General features: G+C 35.1%; 1 pseudogene; it reads right to left on the bottom strand.

Moving 5' to 3' along the window:
- Positions 1–6,296: 6,296 nt before the first annotated feature.
- LOC141494095 (cytochrome b-c1 complex subunit 7 pseudogene) lies at positions 6,297–6,525 on the bottom strand (annotated as a pseudogene).
- Between the last annotated feature and the right edge of the window lie 231 nt (positions 6,526–6,756).

Below are 6,756 nucleotides of genomic sequence, written 5' to 3'. Positions count from 1 at the left end.
CTTGACATATGGAGAGTGATAATATCATCATCAAAAATAGGAATAAAAAGAGCTTAGGTCAGTTTTCTAAGGAAAATAATAAATATAATTTTGAATATGTTGACTTTGAACTTTTGGCAGGACATCTAGAGACAACTGAAACTGCAAGACTAGATTTATAGAACTGCATATGTAGATTTGGAAGTCATGTCTGTAAGTAAGTCAATAAAAAATAATTGAATATATGGAGGACAGGAAGAGGAACCAATGAAAACACCTAAAGAGATGGTGAAGAAGATGATATCATCAAGGTAGATGTAAGAGTTGAAAGCTAAGGACATAATCCTTTGGAGGCACCAAGAGGAGGAAGACCCATAAAAGAGGCTAAGAAGAAGTAGGAAGGAGTGTAGTGAAGAGTCAGAATGAAGCATGATGATGGAAGCCTTGGCAGGAGGGAGTATCAAAAAGGATGGATGATCACTGGTGTCAGATTCTACAGAAGGGTCATCTTAGGATGTAATCAGGATCTTTGCTCCCTTGTGACTGACCACCAATATTCCTTTGTGCTCTACAACTGCAACCAAGAACTGAATATGGGCAATAGAGGTACAAATCAAAACAAGATTTACCCAGTGAAAGCAGAGAGTCACCTGTAATCTCCCATCTGATCAATAGTACAACCCTCTTACCATCCCTGAGCTAAGAGCTCTGGAAGTTGCTACTACTGTTGTGGCTGTTATTGTCACTGCCACATATGTGGGCTTTGAACAGGCTTTTAACCCAGTACCACAGCCCTCTCAACTTCTCAAGTTTTCTTAGGTTGGAAAAAATGTCTCACACTGACTTTTATTGACTTGGCTACTCCAAAATTTCATTTGAGTAATATTTTAAAGTTGTTTGGAGTGGAATATTGAGAGAGTTCAGTTGGTGACTGCCCTCAATCCACTCTCTTGTCCTATAGGAGCAAGCATCTTTTAATTTCATGGCTACAGTTATTGTCAGTAGAGATCTGAGTCCAAGAATATAAAATCTGATCTTTTATTTCTTCTTCCTCTATTTGCTTGGAAATGATGAGACCAGGAACCAAGATCTTAAGTTTTTAAATTATAAGACTCATACCAGTTTTTCCCCTTCTCACCTTCATCAAGAAGTTTCTTAATTCATCTTCAATTTCTGGCATCATCAGAGTGATAACATCTGTATATCTGAGGTTGTTGATATTTCTCCAAGTTACTTTAATTCTGTCTTTTGATTTGTCCAGCCTGGCATTGTGCATGATGAATACTGAATTAAATTAAATAAATAATGTGACAATATACAGCCTCATCATATTCCTTTTCCTCTTAAACCAATCATTTGTTCAATGTTCAGCTCTAACTGTTGCTTCTTGACCTGTACACAGATTCCTTAGATGACCTGGTACTCCAGCTCTTGAGGATTTGCCACATTTTCTTGTTGATTCACCCTAAGTTCTGTATAGCAGAACATATATTTAAAGAGGTAAATAACTAAGAATATATGATCCCACCACATTTAATTTTTATTTATGTTAAAAAAATTATTTGTTAGAGCAAAATATAGCTTTTAAAGTGTTCCTCAAAAAAAAGTAAAATGTCTTCCATATGTATTTTGGAATTAGAAAAAAAGTCAGTGATATGCAACAATAGATGTAACTGTGGCTTGGTATCAGGGGAGCTCTGACCAATTTGATGCTAAGCATCTCTTTCCTTTAGGCAGAATTATAACCTAGACTCACAGTGTAGTGCTCACTAGATACTCTCTTTAAAGCTTGATTCAGAATTAATTTTTCAAGTTAATGTTCACAAGCCGCTAATTCCTCTGCATTTCTTCCTATTTTATTATTGACCACCCAATATCACATGGTATTGGTTAAAACAAAGGAAAACACACAAAGACAATTTACTTAAAATAGATAAGCCATGTAAAGTAAGGAAAAATACACACACACACACACACACACACACACACACACACACACACACACACAAAGAGTAAATATTCTTAAGGCTTATGACCCAAAGCAAATATTTTCTCTCTAATTTCCTGGAGATAGAGCTTGAAAGTCCAACCCAGAATCAGACCCATGGTCCAGTTATCACTGAAGATTTTGAGAAAACTAGAATTTATATACTGTTTTGTGGTTTGTGAAGCACTTTATAAATCTTATCCCATTTGATCCTCACAATTCTGGGACGCACATCTTATTATTCCTATTTTGCAAATGAAACAGGTAGACAAATATAAAATAAATAATCATATATATAACAAAGATTATTAATATAATGAAAGAGCACACTTTAAATATATAGGATACATATTAAACATGACATCACATATTTTTAAGTTCATATGAAGTACATATTGTATGCAGTTCATTAATGGGCTTTATCCATTTACATATACCAACTCTGTAGATTACTGTACCTTTTCACAAGGAGTGAGGATGCCTCCACCACAGTGGGTAAGGTCTCACCTGATGGATGAATCCCTGGCTGGGATCCCATTTCATGAGAAACCTCAGGAATGTTTACTTCAGTCCCAACTTAATTCCCTCTCCAGACTTGCTCTGCTTCTAGCCAGCAGCATTGTCCCTGAATATGTATCTAACTTATCATCCCCTTCTTTTATGTTTTGGCTCCCCCCAACAAAACAGAAACTCCTGAAGCACAGAAAAATCTACTTGCTTTCCTGAATTTGTACCCCCAATGCTTAGCAGAGTCTTAATAAAAATAAGAACCCAATAAATGTTATTATTTAATTACATATATAAGCCATCCCCCCAGAAGTCATGATTTTTAAGGTATTTAGCTCTATTATCATTTTTTATTGTAACAAGGACCATAGAGCAAATCAAATAAGCCATTCATGGCTATTTGTTAGCAAATTGTCAGCTTTTCTGCATATCTTGATGTATTTGGCACCTAGATGCATGGATGGATTCATTTGGGTGCTACAGTCTTAATGGTGTAGTTTCACAAGGGGAGAGTATGAAGTAGCACATGTGAGTTGATAAGTCAGAGAACTAAAGGAAAGAAAAATGGCATGGTACACCATGCTTACACATTAGGAGGACAGTGAGATTTCCACTATTCCTATAACAAGGATATTAGACTTTATACCATATTTTATGATATTTGGATGAGATTCATGCTTATTATTGATTTCAATTTAGTCTCATAATATGGAGAAGGCATAGATTCTCATAACTATACTGTCTCTTGTCTGAAAAATAAGTTGTAATTCATCTGTGATCTATCTAGCTATGACCTCAATTCAAAAAAGCTCACAACATTATAAGCAAGTTCACTATCAGAAACTTCATCAAAGAAAGAGAGTCCAGCTAAAGTGGCATGTGGTTTAGAGAAAAGAACAAATAGAGGACTAATGTAAGCTACCCAATAAAGGAAAACTTTAAAGATTAGATAATCTTTCAGCCTACAAAATAACCCTAGAGAATGATCAAAAGCATGTAAATCCAATTCATCACAACCATCTATTACTGAAAAAGACATTTGTCAGATATCCTGAAGGACCAGAAAGAAAAAAGTGATAGGGAATCAGCTAAGCCAATCCCAAAGAAAAAAAAAAAAGATGCAACTGTAGAGATGGACATTGACTTATATGGAAAGACACCAGATAGCTGATTTGATTAAGGAAAAAAATTGATATTCCACAGGTTTAAGGGAACACTGAATCTTAGACTCCATAGAAATAGGCACCATTCAATAAGCAAACTTCTTCCAAAAATCTAGACAATATTTCAGTGACTTACTGGCTAGGCAGCAGGGTAGGCAGGAGATGCCACCCTCCCACAGTTCATCAAAAGATATCGGGGTCTCAGGTAGTGCTCCCCATCATGGCTTCTCTGACTATTTGGGGAAATTCTTGCATCTCTTCTAACAGATGCTACCTGGTATCAAAGACCCAGCAAATAGCATTAGGTTTTGCTTTTCAGATTTTATTTGTCATTGAATACTGTCCCTACTGACTAAAAAGAATTATCCAGATATGGAATAAACACTGTATTATCCCCCCTAAGATGCTCCCATCTTCCAAACTTCCCTATTTCTATCAATCACAACTTATGGTCTCTCAGGGTCATAACTTCAGCTTTTATCCTGGATTACTGTGCTACGTGTCCAATCAATGGTCAAAAATTACCATTTCTCTCTTCACAATTTCTCTCACATCTGTCTCCTTGAAATTCACGCAGTTACTATCCTATTTCAGCTTTTCATTAACTCTTCCCTGATAATTGCAAGAGTTTTCTAATTCTAATTCTAATTTTTTAACAGAATTTCTAATTCTAAAATACAAGTGTTTTAGTCTAGTCTCCACTCCAGTCCATTCTACACACTCCTGTCACAAAGTTATTTTTGTTATAGATAGATATGACTATGTTACTCCCCTAATTTATCAACTCCACTATCTTCTGATTGATTCTAAGATAAAATATGAACTCTCTGTTTAATTTTTAAAACTCTGCATATCCTGGTCTCACTCTGTCTTTTCATCATCTTGGACATTACTGCCCCTTCCACATTGTTATCTGACCAAACTGACCTCCTCTCTTCCTCACACTCAGTGCTTCACCTCCAGTCTTTGCGTCTTTGAACTAGGTATTCCAAATACCTAGACTGCACTCCTTTTTTATCTCTAGATTCTAGAATACTTCTCTCCATTTAAGCTATGCCTCATTTAAGCTATGCCATTTTCCTCTATGAAGTTTTTACTGATTTCCCAACTTTGTATTGATCCCCAATTTCTCTCCCTTGAAACCACATGGAATTTAATTATTTTGTGGATGTTAAAAATATTATGTGTGTGTATACTTCTTGTTTCCCTATTATAACCTACTTATCGTGAGTAGAAATTGTTTCCTTCTTTGCACTCAAATCCCTATTGCCCAGCAGGTAGAGGGTAATTAGTAAATACTTGTTTGATTGCCTGAACCCTAGCAATGTTTCTATTGGAAGTGCTGCCATATCTACCAACTCTAGCCCAGGAAAAGTATGTCCAGGGAGCAGGAATTCTATGACTATTTATGTACAAGAGAACCTCAATTACTAACACCCATTTCAAATATGGACACTTCAAACTTAAATGTCCTTTCTCCCTCAGACATATGGGAGTGGTGTCCCTTGCTTTTCATTGTTCAAAATTCCCATTTCTTCTTCATTATTTCTCTTTAGTAACCACAAATAATCCAGAAGACTGTATGACCAGTATACTGCTATGAAATTATGATACCCAAATGTTCTCTAATATGTTTCTATAATTTGGTTCATTGATTTCCTCATATAAGTACATCTTCTTACTTTAGAGAGAGACACCTTTTGAATAGAATAGGGTTTTTGGTAGTCATGAGCTTCATCCCATAAAGTCTCAGTGGTACCTATGGAGTTATATATGCTTGCTTCACCGTTCCTTAGGTATAGGGAACAAATGAGTAAAAACATGGAAAAGGAAAATTTTAGTTAGGAGGCAAAAATTTAGTTGAATCTAGTTGGAAAATATTAAAATGTTATTGATGGGGGCGGCTAGGTGGCACATTGGATAGAGCACCGGCCCTGGAGTCTGAGTTCAAATCCGGCCTCAATCTGTGTGGCCTTGGGCAAGCCACTTAACCCCATTGCCTTGCAAAAACTTAAAAAAAAAAAAGAACGTTATTGATGAAGTCAGGTAAGGTTCGAAAAATAGAGTAGCATGAAATGCCCAGCAAAGACTGAACATTACTGGGAAGGTCGTTGAAGTTTTTTGAACATTTGCTGGAACACATGATAAGATCTAAGTATGAGAATGAATACTTTAGCTATATAATGAAAGAGGACCATAACAGAAGTAGGAATATCTATTAATATTATATTATAACAGCTAAGAAATAACAATAAGCACTTCTATTAGACTTCTAGTAGCAAGGGGAATAAGGAAGCATATATATATATATATATATGTATGTATATATATATATATATATATATATATATATATATATATATATATATATATATATATATATATGGGGAAATGGGGACATCCCATTGAATGACTTCAATATTTCTAGTGTAATTGTGGTTAAATTATCTGCTCTCATCTAGTGAGTTTCTGGTTGGCTGAGATTAAGAGGAAAAGGATATTCTTTGGAAGAGTCACTATTAATATTGAAATGGGAAATAGATGAGGATATTTTTTCCTATTAGAGTCATTTATTTAAATTAAATTGTCAACACACTGTTATAAATGCTTAGGTAACCTCATATTTTATATAATCATACTTATTAAAAATGTTTTGAGGACTAACATTGAGATTCTTTTGACATGATTATTTCTTCTTTTCCTTTTCTTTCACATATAACCTCCTTCACATATGACTGAAGGTATAATTTGTCCTCTTTATATTTTCTCCACTGGTATTGAGGCAAGATCTCTCTTGTTAAGAAACATTCAATCATTATACAGATTCTCTGGAAGTCTTCTTATGCCCTCTTTAACATCTTCACCTTCATTAAGTGTATCATCCTACATTAACCCAAGTTCGTTAAATCCTGCAGCATTGTAATTCCATTTTGAAGACTCTGGAGTCATCAGCTTGATGCTACAATAGCCACCCACATTCCTACCTTGAGTTGGAGAGATCAAGGATGAATTTTTTTTTAAAGAAAGATTTTATTTATTTATTTTTAATTTTACAATTTTTCCCCTAATCTTGTTTCCCTCCCCCCACCCCCCACAGAAGGCAGTCTGTGAATCTTTACA

This window comes from Macrotis lagotis, chromosome 7, assembly GCF_037893015.1.
Source record: "Macrotis lagotis isolate mMagLag1 chromosome 7, bilby.v1.9.chrom.fasta, whole genome shotgun sequence".
NCBI lineage: Eukaryota > Metazoa > Chordata > Mammalia > Peramelemorphia > Peramelidae > Macrotis > Macrotis lagotis.
This window is presented reverse-complemented; position numbering and strand designations above follow the sequence as displayed.